This window comes from Erpetoichthys calabaricus, chromosome 9, assembly GCF_900747795.2.
Source record: "Erpetoichthys calabaricus chromosome 9, fErpCal1.3, whole genome shotgun sequence".
Lineage (NCBI taxonomy): Eukaryota > Metazoa > Chordata > Cladistia > Polypteriformes > Polypteridae > Erpetoichthys > Erpetoichthys calabaricus.
Genome location: NC_041402.2, coordinates 148,470,050 through 148,485,440, shown reverse-complemented (window position 1 = coordinate 148,485,440; position 15,391 = coordinate 148,470,050).

Below are 15,391 nucleotides of genomic sequence, written 5' to 3'. Positions count from 1 at the left end.
GAGTTGTATGGGGTAAATAATATATCGTTATTTGGAATACATGCATATCATCTGAGTTCCATGAGTTCTATGTAAACAAATTGTTAAAACAGAAACATTTTTCATGTTTTAATAATAATTGACAAAATGTAGACATGATGTGTATAATGTGTGAAATATGAAGTCCAAATATTAAATAAACACTTTCACAAAAGGTACAAGTGAAACAAAACAAGTGCGTTTTTACTAAAGAATATAATTGCAGAAAAAGAACTTGCATTAGTGTGAGACATTGACACGCTCTTACTGCAGTGCAACCTCTTTGGTGATGCAGCAGTAAGAAATGCTGACTCGTAATCAAGACGTTTGTGGTTCGATCCCGGACACCTCTGTTTTGAGTTGCTCTTATTATTATAGAATAAAAACATATATTTGATTTGAGTCTGTAATTGCCAGTGCAAATTTATGGTACTTGTAAAGGTTAGCATTTTTTTTTTCAGTTTTATTCTCTCAGTCACGTTCACGCTCGCCCCAATCTGACACTGCTGTTTTTAAATAAAAGACGTGCTATAGCAGAAGTGAACTCAGATGAGGACGAGGGTTCTACATTAGAGGAAGATAACAGAAGGCCTCCCCACAAGAAACTTCTACTCACATATAAGAACAATGCGGCTACACCAGGCATAAAGGCGAAAGATGGCACTATTTGGATGCAGCAACAGGGCGGGCGTCATCCTGCCAGTCAGTCTGCCCCACTCCTGTCCTTCAAAAAAAAGCAGGACTTACAGAGCTCATCAAGGTATCATCCAAAGTTCTGTTTGTGATTATGTTTTGTGAGGGTCTTTATATAAAAAACATTTATATGTTACTTATGTAAAAGCCACATCAAATTGTATTTACCTTGATTCATTTACTTATCTTCCTACAGCGTAAAGTCCCAAATAGACTGCAGAGCTTCCTCTGTTTGATCTACACGGGAATGCTCACACAGTACATGTGTACTGAAGTGACTTTAGCTCCTGTCGCACTCAACACAGCTGGGTTTGATCCTATTCAGGAAAAGATCCCAGTCTCCCCACAAAAGAAAGATTTCCAAGACTAAGGTCATAAAGCTTATGAAACCGTTTCTGGACAAAGGCAGAACCATAACAACAGTTGTGTGGAGCTCCACCTGCAGCTAAACCTATAAAATTCCAGGCAACCCACATGCATGTAAACAGACTTGAGCTGAGAGAACTTTCTGCCCTTTCTGCATTGGTGGGGGAATGGGATAGCAAGCTGTTTGCTGCTTTTGCTGATCGACACATTTACAACACAAAAGACACTGATGGAGAGGTGCGAAGGGATTTAAGGTAGGCTAGGATTACAAGTTTTTTCATAGGCTTTGGTAATTCTAGTGTTAATGGAGTGGCACAGCATGGCGGATGCATCAAAAGTTCAAAGTCATAAAGTTGCACAGTTTCCTAAATAAATGAAGTGGCCAGATATCAAAGTTGTGAAAAGGTGAGCTGCAGCCCACCGCCTGAGTCAACACCACTGGAAGAGGTAGAGGAATTCTGGGGTACACAGCATTTCAGCAGCGAGCTACTGTAATTATTGGAGAGACACATATATCTCTCCACAACATTAATGAGACACATTTTCACATCACAGATAATCTGCACATTGATAGAGTGGAAATACTTTCTATTTACATATGCAAATTCATTCTCTGAAGGTACCTTTATAGCAATGTGCACGCAGTCGATAGCTCCATAGAAAAACAAGACGTTGCTGCAAATTGCGCTTTGATATTTGCCTGTTCAACCACAATGTAAGAAAATCTTTTATATCTGAGCGACAAGTGGATAATACCATCCCACACAGCTGGCATGGTGTGACTCAGTGATGACTGAGAAATACCCGATTTTTCAGCCAGTTCACATTGAAAAGCTCCTGTGGCTAAAAACCTGAATGTGGACAGAACTTGCAAAGGAACAAGTAGAGCACAATTTCCCAAAGTTTGCCTTTGTAAAGTATGCCCCAGTTCAGCACACAGCTCCAAGAGAGTATCTCTTGGAAATCTAAATCGACTTAGAATCCAGTTATCATCCTGGTACAAGAAGTCAGTGTGATCTCTAAATACACACTCTCTTCTAATTCTTCAATTTGCAATGTCTTCTAACAATGCTAAAGCAGCCATGGTAGTTGAACTAGTTTGGCCATCCCGTGCACCATTATATTGGTACAGATTGATTACAATCAAGTGCCTTAAATTTGTAAACAATATGCAATTAATTTTGGTGTATTTGATGAAACCTGTGTCATGGATGCAAATATAAAAAAGAAAGGGAAACCACACAGAAACAGTAGCACTGCTTTGATGCTTGGTGCTGCCCATTTACAAAACCGAGCAGAAATGTGCATATGCATGGTCTCAGTCTGTTGTGAAAATGTGAGTAGCAGCACGCCAAGTTTAGTTTTCATACATCTCAACGTGAGCATGGAAATGGGTGTACGCAACATTTTTGTGCGTACACGCCATTTATTTATACATGTGGCCCCTGGACAATACAATTTTTCCATTCTTAAAAAACCACTCAAAGTATAGTCAGATTGCATAGGGATCAGGAATGAATAGCCTTCAGGAATGACAATGTGGTTTACAATTATCTAAAATATTTCTCAAAAACAGAACTTAAATTGCTGGAATATCTCAATTCTATACAATGAGTACAACTTCCTTTTAATTGAGCCTTTACTAATTGTTCTGGATAAAATTTGGTAGGTAGCACTTTTCTAGCAACACAGAACCCCTAAATTCAGAACAGACTACCCAAACTGGCATTTCTTCATGAGAAGATGCTAAAGTTACCTTTCCATGTTGTGAACATACAACATTTAGTGAATGCCAGACTCTGCACACAACATTTGTGCAGCATGTGGTTCACTGGGTAGAGCCTAACAAAACTTTTCCAGGCAGAAAACATGTAATAAATTATTAATGTATCACAGGCTGAGTATTCCTTATTCTAATGAACTTGCAGTAAATATTAAAATTTCAATCTTGATAATATGCAGTATATTTTGAAGAATTTGCAAATGATTTTTAGCTATCATAAAAATGTTAACTGTAATTGCAGTATGAAGCTAGCACATTGTAGTACTAGTAGTACAAGCTGAAGTACTACATGACTTCTGTAATGTAATAAGCAGGTTCTAAAAATCAGTAGAATGTAAAAGTGTAAGTTGAAGATGGTCAGACTGCAGTGTTTCAAGAAGGATAGATATGGTTTATGATAATTTAATATAAACAACAACTACACATTTTTTAATGTCTATTTTCAGTTTAATCAAGAAATCAATGCAGTGACCATTATATGAGTATTAAGCCAAACCTTGTTGGCCATGTAGGAAATAAATCATCTGACAAAGCTTTTATTTTACTGGTCAACCCAGGCATCCATCCTCACCTTTGATCATGAGTTTTGCGTAGTGTAAAGAAGAAAGAGACAGTTTTTCATAAACAAATAAAGCACATGGAAATATTTAATTGCCACTTAAATCATTAAGCACATAACAATAATGTGTTGAAATTATTAAGCACATAGTAATAATATTTTAAAAATACAGAATTATGCAAAAAAACATGATGTATACTTTCAAAAAATGCTTAAAGAAGTGAACAGTCTATTAATTATCATCTGTTTTGCAAATGTAAAAAAATTCCCCACCTGAACATTTGCTTTTTTTATCCATGCAAAATACCTACCAGTTTAACTTTTTTTAGTGACCACCAATTTTCATTGCACTCAGGCTTTTAATTAAAGGCTAATTTATCCTTCTAATAAATCTCTTGGATGATTAATTCATTGTTTCTAAATACTGAAGGTCTAACTGAAAGTTTCACTACCTCAATTATCTAAAATGCAAATTTATTTTAGCACAAACAACTATATTCTGTTTCTTTTCTTTTCAATGGCTCCAAGTGAGACACTAACATATCTGTTTTACATACTGTGATTATAAATTAAGCAGTATATTTTGTTTATACACAGGAGCATTGAACGACTGCCTAGACTACTTTAATATGGTTAGAACTCTTTTGGCAAATTTCAGGTACTCACCTGTAAACAATCAATAAAGGTAATTTCACCTTTACCAGAAGTGTTAAATTTATATTTAGTTTAAAAATATAGTGAAAAAGAAAAATAAACAAATAAATGAGTTCACTGTAGAAACAAATAGATCTTAAATAGAACTTTATTTGTCCCGGGGGAGAACTGGCTTTGTACAGAAGCTCTTTAAATAAATACATACATAAATAGGTAGATAAATAAATATATACACACACTTTGGTCTGAACAAAGAAGACGATTAAAAAGAAAGAAAACTTCTGACTTGGCAGTCACAGTCAGAGTGAGGCATTATGCAGGCATATTGATGCTAATATAAAGGAGCCCCAGTAGCGTTTCTTTGACACACTTCTGCTGAATAATTTGTTGGCTGAAAGTCCTCAGTGGTAGTATGTCAGAGAGAGGATGTGCAGCTTTGTTCATAATGGCACTTTGTTTTGTTTTAAATAATGCATCCTTTAACTGAGCTTGTCCATGTAATTAGCTTGTTAATTCGGTGAGCTTTTCTTGAAGTGATGTTACAAGCCCAGCACACCACGGCATAGAAAATTGCACTGGTCATCATAGAGTTATAGAAGATTAGGTTTTTTTTTCTCCTATTTCACATATACAAGCTTGAGTTTCCTTCTAAGCCTTTCAAAAAATCTCTTGAGCAATGTATCCTGAATTAATTCTCATCTTTTTGATTGTATGAGGGAGAAAGCACAATCAAAACATTTTTGAAATCATTCTTCATACTGTAATGAAGTTCACAGTTTTCATTTCAGTTCCCATAATGTCATTCATTGTATGCCAGCAAGCATGAAATTACTTATCATATTGTTAAATAGACTTTAAGTTATGCACAGGTATTGCACTTTTTATATAATAGCTATGGTGGTAAAATTTAAGTAACAGGCATGACAATAACATAAAGTGAGAACTACAATTAGCCAGCACACCAATTATTTAAAAAGTGAAAAATATATATGTTTCTTTTTTTACCAGATGGATTGCTAGTTTCAGTTTTTGAGTGTCAATGATATCTGGGTTCATGTTGTTTTCATTTTGGCTTTGAAATTTCAATTACAACTTTATATAAAAGGAATGTTTATCTGTTGCCACTGAGAACAAAAACAACATAGCAGCTATTATAGATTTTCTTTTTCAGCTCACTAGACTGTACTAGTATTAACTTTTAAAAAAGTAAGCACTGAAAACTATTACAGATGTAGAAAGAGTGACATTGGACAAACTTGATCTTCTCTCCACTCCTGCTAGTTACTATACCTGTGGTTCTGAAAAAAACAGGTGTATTTTCCTCATCCAAGGTAAAGCTGACAATCAAAGCCAAAGGCAGAAACATTTTTCTCTCTTCTCATTTTGGAGACACTGGTCCAATACTGTGCCTAATTCTCTCCAGGTAGAAAACTTAGAAAAGCCCCTTCATTAAATGTTGTGATTAATTCAGGATGTAGCATTTGTTAAAAACTACTATACATAATGTGTCTTAGTGCCTTGAGAAAACTAAAGCACTAATGCTTAAAGATATGTCCACAGTACCTACATGTGTCTTAGTTTTAACCCAGATTAGAAAAAAAACCCACTTTTTTTCTGAAGATAAGCCCAGAAAGCAGCATTTAAACCAAGAAAGTGAGAGATTTTTGATTTAGTCTGAAACTGTTCCATTCTGAAAGGTAATGAATATATTATTGCATGTTTACAAACAGTGTTCCTCAGTGCAAATATATTGTTTTACTCTAGTATGGCTTTTATTTGCCTTAAGTTTATTATCGTGAATTAAAAATAAGAGTATATATGTTTAGATGATGTAATGTTAACACTAGAATTCCTGAAGCCTACCAAAAAACTCGGCCCACCTTAAATCCCTTCGCACCTCTACGATCATTGCCTTTTGTTTTGTAAATGCGTCGATTAGGACAAGCAGCAAACAGCCTGCTGTCCTATCCCCCGCCTTGACGGAGCTCAACTCGCAGGCAAAAATTTCTCCCAGCTCAAAACAAGACTCCTTATCTGAGTGTAATGTGCCTGGATTTGTATAGGATAAATAATACAGTACAGTAAAACCTTGGATTGCGAGTAACTTAGTTTGCGAGCGTTTTGTAAGATGAGCTAAATTTTTTAATAAATTTTAACTTGACTATGAGCGAGGTCTTGCGATACAAGTAGTCTGTATATGCTTTGTTGGCAGAGCATCACGTGATCACAACTGAGCCAATGGTTCTTCTCTCTCTCTCTCATAGTGGGATTGTGGGTAATTGTCTCCCATGCTTGGTCTCAGTTGGCATATATAGTCAACATTTGTACGAGCGTGTACTGTTTACTATAGTATGGTGACCACGTCTGTGTGCTGCTACATGCAAGTCCCCGTTATGCACCCCAAAACACGAGCCTGAGTCTCCGTACTTTAGCAAAACCAGCTTTATTCAGCTTGAAACAGGAACAGCACAGTTATTTATTGTAATGGGATTTACCGTTCTCCTATACACAGACACAGCAATCCGGCAGGGTCATGACCAGGTTAGTGTTCAAGTCATACTGTGCCCTTGCATTTATAATGTTCCTTGCATCGCCCTTCGACGGTGGGCACTTATTGAATGACCACAATCTTTTCAGATTCGCTTTTATGGCAAACTGCTACAGTGCTGGGAGCCTGCGGTTGGTTTGGGACACTCTTCCGTGTGTCATCCCATTGGGGGGGAATCCCAAAAGAGTTTAGAAACCTTACAGTGCGTAAAGCATTTTTTAAAATTTTGTGTCCAAGTGTAGTAACTCTTCAGGCAAAAGCAACTGTCATTGGATAGGTTCCTTGTTAAAGTCGCAAAAAAAGAAAAAAAGATTCCAGTGAGCCAACAGATAGCAGTGATTCCGTTAGTTAGAGTGAAAGTCATCCTACACAATAACCCTCCTCCTCCTCTCCTTTCTCTCGTCTCCCTCACACCAGCCACAATTCTTTTCAAAGGTAAAGTGCAGGTTTATTTGTTTCATATATTTTTACCTTATATTTTGTATTAATCATTTTTATATGAATATTTTTGGATTGTAGAACGAATCATCTCAGTTTCCATTATTCCTTATGGGGAAATTCGCTTTGATATATGAGTGCTTTGGATTACAAGTATGTTTCCTGAATTCATTTTGCTCGCAAACCGAGGCACCACTGTGTATCATTATTTAGAATACATGCATTTCATGTGTGTTCCATGTCTACAAAGATCTGGGTAAGTGTAGGATGGAAGGAAATACAAGAAATGCAAGAATTGCTGAACACATACCTAAGCAGAAACTTTTTCCATGTTTGGAATGTTATACTAATAATGACGTGAAGTGTATAACTTGTGAAGACTTTAGTCCAAATATCAAATAAACATGCACTTCTATTCAAGAATATAACCAAAGAAGAAAAAAGCTGTCAATGAATTAAAAACTCAAGCTCAAATTTCAATTGACTGAGAGTTTTCACGTATTCTTGAATGGTGCTGAGGTAAGAACTGCTGCCTTATAAGGTCCCAGGTTCAAGACTAAGCGCTCTGCTTTTTGAGTAGTGAGCTGGTATTATTATTATTTCTACAAAATAATAAAAATATACATTTGATTTGAGTCTGTAACACCTGGTGTAAATTTTGGCTACTTGTAGAATTTAGCACTTTTTCTTTATTGTTATTCAGGCAGACCCCGTGACCCTGTGTTAGGATATAGCGGACTGAAAGATGGATGGATGGATATTCTCTTAGTGACGTTCACTTGGTACAGTCAACTTGCCTCTCCCTCACTGAGTTGATGGCATTTATCTCCATTCTTTTCACAAGAGCAGTGCTGTGGCTGATGACTGCTCAGAACTATTTGTTGTACAGGCAATCAAAGATATGATGTCACGTGACCGCTATCAGACTGGACAAAGGCAGAACTGTAACAACAGACAGCTTCTTCACAGCGATTTCGCTTGCTAATAGACTGCTGCAATGCAACGCAACTCTGCTTGGCACCATAAGTAAAATGGGACTTCCACTTGCAGCTAAAGTCACTTCAGCATGCGTGCAATTTGCCACGCTAGTGTTTAGATCTGACAGCACCATGCTGACGATGTATGCACCCAAACTTTTCAAAAGCCGTTACGGACTGAAATCAAAGGCTTCTTCTTTTTTTCTATCCATTTCCAGGGGTTTCTTCAGATGCTGGAGCCATTTGAATACAGTTTGTGTTGTTCTTAGCATTTTATAATGTTTTTTGTTTGTTTTCTTAGAGTTTTGCTATCTAGTTTACTTCCTAATACTGCATTATTAAATTAATATACTATATATTCTTTTGTAACTTCGACCAAAACCAAGGGAAAGTTCTGCAATACAGCAGCTTTTTTGATCAAGAATAAAAGTAACAAAATCACTAACCAGAACAAAAAAAAAAGTTATATCTCAGCAATGTGAGCGGCCTGATCCTTAAATTGAGAATTGTGATTAGTGAATTAGACTTTTTTTTTTTCAGGGCTTGGGATGCTATAATTTTTGTTTAGCCTGCTATTACTATGAACTTCAGTTTTATGTTACTAGTGTATTATACATGCTTTCCAATGTGATTATATTTATTTGAATAATGCATATTATTTTTATCATCATATTGCCAACACCATTTTGTTTTTATATTGTCATCATTGTTTTGTGTTGGACTACGCGTGGCTGCAGCCATGTTTATTACATACCTAGTCCATCTCACACACATATTATGGCTTCATGCTCCACCTGTTTAAGCTGGTAGTAAACAATTTCTGAAATCCAAATTTTAGAGAAAAAAAATTAACATATCTTTTGTGAAGTATTGCAGCTAGATCTAAGAATGTCTACTTATATGTAGGATCTGCTGCAGTATTTTCAATTGAGGGGGTACATTAGCTGACCATAATGAGTAAATTATGAGTATTGTCTCTGGACGTATAATGCAGATCGTCTTATACTGGCTATTTATTTGCATGCGTAATTAACTATGTGCTGGAGCTAAGATCCAAAACAAACCTTAAAGTATCCCTCCCACCTCCCTGAGAAAGAAAACAAATGTGACCCTGGCAAATAATAACAAAACATATTTTACTGTTTACAAAGTAATTTTATCTTCTTCATTAAAGTAAAAAATGCATAGCATATTCACAGAGCTCGTAAGCAAAAAAGCCGTTTCCTCTGCACTCGACTTTAAGCAATGGAATGAGTCTCTTCATCGCACAACTAATGTATATTTTTTACTTATTGCTAGTTTGTGGCAATTTGTTGTATTTTGTTTGTTGTTATTGTCTTTTGTCCTCACAGGTGGCGCAGTGGTAGTGCTGCTGCTTTGCAGTAAGGAGACTGTGGAAGATTGTGGGTTTGCTTCCTGGTTCCTCCCTGTGTGAATAGCGCTTTGAGTACTGAGAAAAGCGCTATATAAATGTAATGAATTATTATTATTTGTTGTTTAAGGCACTGCTGCCTCATAGTTCACTCAGATCACATTTATGACCATAATAATCAGTCCAGCATAGTTGGCAGATGCTTCCCTAATCCTCAGGAACAGTTAAAACTTAATTGCGCCATTATAAGTCACTCAAAACTATTGACTTCAAATAAAGCAGTCAAGAAATCTCCACAAATATGTGGAAGATTTAGTACAACTATAACAGTGCTTAGATTTTGTAAGAAGCTTTTCATTTTTTGAGAATAACACTAAAATTGAGAGACCAGCAGGCATGACTACTTTCAAATGTATGAAGTATACCTTTCCTTTCAATATTAAAGGAAAAAAAGAGTTAAAAGAAAATTTAAATTAAAACCTCAGTCAGTTATACTGATGCATGCGACAGCAAGAATGCTTGAATGGTATCCTGCTGTTACCTTAAAATATGCAGTAAGGCAGTTGGTTAATGAACATAGCATTGGCATCTGGTGCCATTTGAGTACATTTAAAAATTTGTTTTTTTTTTCACTTTTCAAACATTTATTTCATTATTTCTTTTAGACTCTTTGTTTCTTTCATTAACCTTCTGGTTCTCACTACATTGTGTGCCAAGCAGGCCCTTTCTATTGAATGAGAAAGAGAGCTAAATGGTGAAATTATGCTGAACTTGTAAGAGCTTGCCTTACCATTTATACACTCAACATAGGCACCTACCAATTTAAATTAACTATTAGTTTTTATGAACATCTTAGTCCTGAAAATGTAAAGTAAAACAAATGGTCATAAATCAGACAGCAGTGAGCCGTCTAAAATGCTCAAATGAAAAATGTTTTAAGTTAATAACCTGGAAAAGAAAAAGTGGTTTTAGTTAAATTCCAAAGAATATTCAAGTACAAAAGCAAGAATGAAAACCACAAGGCGCCAAACTGATTTTCAAAACAAAATCAAGAGATAAAGTTTGTGGTCAGAAGAAAGAACAATGTATTGGTTATATATATGTCCCTTTCCTCCCAAATTGCCCACATAAGAGAAAAGACTCTCCCTGCAGACATCCACTGTAAGGCCACATCCAATGTCAGGCTAGGAATCCGTTGGCAGGCTGGAAGTCTCCTGTGATAATGGAAGTGACATTTCATTGTAGACAGAAATCAGACTAAATTCATTGTTATGCTAGAAGTCTGGTGATGGAACTTATTCCGGTTTCAAATAAATAAAGTTTATAAAAATATTGCCTTCTGTTATTGTTTATTGTGTCAAATAGAAGGCAAACAACCCAACTCAGTCCGTTAACAAACTAAATATATTAATGGAAGGGTTACAGTTGTTTCTCTTTGGGTAATTGGGTTATTTACCTACTTAATAAGTCTGTTTAACAGTATTTTTACCATTTTATATACATTAGCTCCTGTAAAAAAGGTAAATGTGTAGATGTGCAGTAAAAAAAATATTTAATGCTTTATTAATGGAGGAGTACAGGAGCATTTCTGTTTGTTTAATTTGAAAATTTTAACTACTTATGGAGACTGTTAAATCATATTCTTAAGAGTGTGAAAAAGGTAAAAGAATACAGATGTTAAATAAGAATGAATGTTTCAGAGTAGTGATTCTTAAACTTTTATTTCCTTGCAACCCAATCTTGCCATTCATAGTGCCTTTGGGATGACACCCAGTCCCTGATGACTGTCAGATCAGGATGGGGGTTTCCCCTTCGAGAAAAGATAATCATAACAGAGCAGAGACACTTCTCAAACCATTCTTGACCTTTTCACATTGAATACAATGGAGAGTCACAGCAACCCAAAAGGTGAAAATCCATAGTTTAAGAAACTATGTTTTAGAGTATTATCTACAAACATGGATAATGATAGTACTGTGCTGCCATCTTTTATAGTGGTAAATAATGATATCAAATTTAGCGACAAACTCAGACATGTGACCAGCAATGAACATGGTTAACCATAGACAACAAGGCCATGGTCATGTGGTAAGTTGTACTATGACGATAGTGTTTTCTGTTTATATGTGTGGGTGTATGTAACTGTTTATAGATTTTCAGTTTGGTGTAAATAGTTCATTTCAGTTTGGTGTAAATAGTTACATAAAGGAACTTAACTTGAGTGTTATGAGGTGGTGCTGTTGAGAGAGCTACAGTAGTGACAAATGGTAAGGTAGCTACACGGGTACACACATCCGCAGCAGTGCAGCTGGGGCTTGTGGTGCGCAACATGAGTCAGCCTAGTCAGGACAAGAGGAGGCATCTGAGTGAGGTACCGAGATGTGATGTAAAGAGATAAAAAGTTACAAATCAGTTTGAGTTAGTTAAAGGGACAATAGTGAGAGACAAAAAAGAGATTACTAATCTAGAGGGTAAACAAAGGTGGAGTGTCTGGGGTTGGACATGTAGGTACACGCATGTGAGAATTAGTCATGGATTTTAAAGTCTTCCTTCCGGATTACAGTGAGTAGACCAGACTATGTAAGGCACTTGCTAATTGGAGGGAGCAGGGTGAGTTGTCCTTTGGGATTGGTGGAAGGGATCATGAAGTGTATAAGAAGGGGAAGATGAACATTAGAGGTCATCTTCATTTTGCATCAAAATCTACTGTATTATTGGTGGAAGGAGCATATGAGTAGGGATGGGAATCGAAAACTGGTTCCCACTGTTTCAATTAATTGGAATTCTTTGCCATTTTTGCAAACGATTCCCCTATCGATTCCAGTCGCCTCGAATGATGTCACCACGTTGCGTAGCGTCATTTACCCAGCAGGAAACATGGCGCCTAAGCGGCACAAATTCTCAAAAGTTTGATTATACTTTACGAGAAAGGATGACAACAGGGCAACTTGCAATACTTGCAAAGTAGATATTTCATCAAAGGGAGGAAACACTACGAATATGCAAAAGCATTTGCTCACAAAAAACGCGATAACCTTAAATGAATGTCATGTTTTTGATCCGCTCCGGACTAGTGAATCTCAACCCAGCAGCAGCGGTAACGTTTGCACGTCCTCTCCCGTTAATACGGCAGGTAACTAATCAACTAACATTGCATATTATGTTAGCGCGATTTGCCTTATTGCAAAACCTGCTATTACTGTGCATTGCATTTAGATGACCATGACGAGAGAGACAGACAGAGTCTGGCTGTCTCAGATGCTGGCAGTTCTCGCTGCAGTCTACCGGTAGCTTCTCCTTTCACAGAGGCGGGGAAAAGTAAAATGACACAGGCCAGGATAGACGAATATCACCGAGCAGTGACTAAATTTGTGGTAAAAGGCTTGCACCCATTTGCCACAGTAGATGCCCCCGATTTTCAGTAAGTGAATGTGTTTAATTGTAGGCTAAGTCAGGGAATGAAACCAGATGTTTCATCCGTTTCCATTTCTGAGCTGAAACGTGTTGAAGGCAGCCGTCACTGCAGATGGATGGACAAGTTTTAGTCAAGATCATTACCTCACAGTAATGCTGCATTATGTCAGGAATGGCCAGGCTCAAGAAAAAGTCCTCAAAACCAAACCAGTGTACCAGGCACAGACAGGGACAGCTGTAGCAGAGGAGATTGATGAGATCGTGGAGGAGTATGGTATCAAAGACAAGGTTGTGGCAGCCACTGTTGATAATGCGACCAACATGGATGTAGCTGTCAAAATAGTTGATGGTTGCAGAATTGCACAGTGCACAGTTCCATTGGACTTGAGTTGATTGTATTTGTTGCTGGCTGATGTAGTTTTATTTTTGAGTGCTCAGCTCATATATACTTTTAAAAAGGAGAGTGTAAATGTTACTGGACATTCTTGTGTAATTGCCACAGAATAATTTATGTTATACTTTGTTATTGCTACAGAAGAATATTTATTTTATTATTATTTTACATTTACAAATTTTTTTCTGGGGACCCCGTGGCACCCCATCGAGGAGCCGTAGGCTGTGGATCTCTTAAGATCTCACTGTTGGGTTTGTAAGGTCATGCTACTCCTAAATTTCTATCTTGTTCAAAGATAAGATATAAAACAAAGTTCTAAGCTAATCACCCTGTGTGTTCTCCTTTTTTAAAAATAAGAATCGATAGGAGAATCGATAAAGAATCGAATTGTTAAACAGAATCGAAAATGGAATCGGAATCGTGAAAATCTTATCAATTCCCATCCCTACATATGAGTACTCCTGAGCAGCCTGAACAAGGAAAGGAGGGAGTGCACATACTTTTTGTTATCCCCTAGAACACAGAGAAGATAATGTGATTCGGGACACTAGTTTGTTTTAACTACTGTTTCTTTTTTTGGAAGAACTGCTTCATTCACTGAGCAGCCTGAAAGAATGTGAAGGAAAAAATACTGATGCTTTTGTTGTGTTTATGTTTTTGACTCCGAAAGTCCTAGGTGTTCTGTTTAAGTAGCCTGGTCAAGGAAGAAGGGAATGGGACTAGAGTTGCTCCTGGGATTTGTGTTATTTTGTTTTGGACTCCAAAAGCCCTTGGTTGTTCCTTTGTGTAGCATTGACAAGGGAGAAGACAAATGGGAATCACTGAGTTTTGGTCTGGTTTTTGAAAAGCTGAAATTTATTTACACATATGAACTGTGATATTTGATAGACATGCTAGTGTGTTTTTTTTTTTTACTTCACTTAAACTTTTGAGATTTTATATTTTTTATATCACCTGATTTTGATAATTAAACTTTTGATTTTTGTACTGTCTTGTCTGGGCCTCTCTCATTGTTTATCCTCAGTATAACTGCTCGATGCTCCATGGTTGAAATGTTGCAAGGCACATGGTTAGTGTTGGGCATCACAGGTTGTGAGAAAAGGTTTCAAGATGACACCAGAATGACATCACATTAAAATAATACAATTTATTAACAATGTCCAAAACATAATAACATAAACAAAAATAGGCAAAAGAAGTTCTAAGGAGTGAAAGATTCATAACACAAAGAAGGAAGTTAATAGGTTAAGCACAAATTACAGAAAAATGACAAAGTTTTTTTTGTGCTAGTTGTTAGTCACTCAATATTTAGTGGTAATAATATTATGATCTGTACCCATCTCGTTCTTCATCTTTTGTTCACAAAACCATGTAATACATTCAACACTGTGCTGTCTTGTCTTATCTATGTAGCTGGTAAACACAACCAACCAGTTTCAACTGCCCTGTGTCTTTCAGTCTTTCTGCTTCTCCTCTCACATCAGCTAATTTACATTTAAGCATCCCACTGGTATATATTACACCTCCTCCTTTGTTTTGTTAATAATTCCTATTTCTCATTCTGGCGCATCCTACAACAATTTACATTATGGTTATCCCCATCTTTCTTTTAAATATTGGTTATATATAGCAGGAATTATTTTTGGTGCCATTTTGTACTATAATTAATTTTTCATTATGTTTTAATGTCTTTTTGGTTATATCACTGTGGCAACATTTTGTGTTCTGCATTTTGGTGTGTGTCTTGTTGTTAACAGTGGCACAATTTGCTCGCCTAGTGCGCTAAAGCAACAAGTGACACTGTAATTTCTGTGACTAATTAAGATGCGGTCATGATTCCACTGGTGTCCAGGTTTTCACAATTATCAAACAAATTCTATGACCTTTGTGAACAGAATTAATGATTTACGGAAAAGTTTACCAGGCAGTCAGGACTTCACTTCTTGATTCTACTTTCTATGACTTTGGGTTGCATTTTGTGTTTTGCCAATCTGGCAGTTTTGCTTTGTTGTACTGACCTCAGCCTGTTAGAGGGAACAGAGTTAGCTGTGCACCCCTGATTATTTAATTTCCCAATTCTCTAATTGTTTCTATTGTCCTTCTGGATGTCAATTTTCATTTATTCACAAGAGTCTTGATGCACTGTACTTGATATTTTACACATTTTCATCCTTG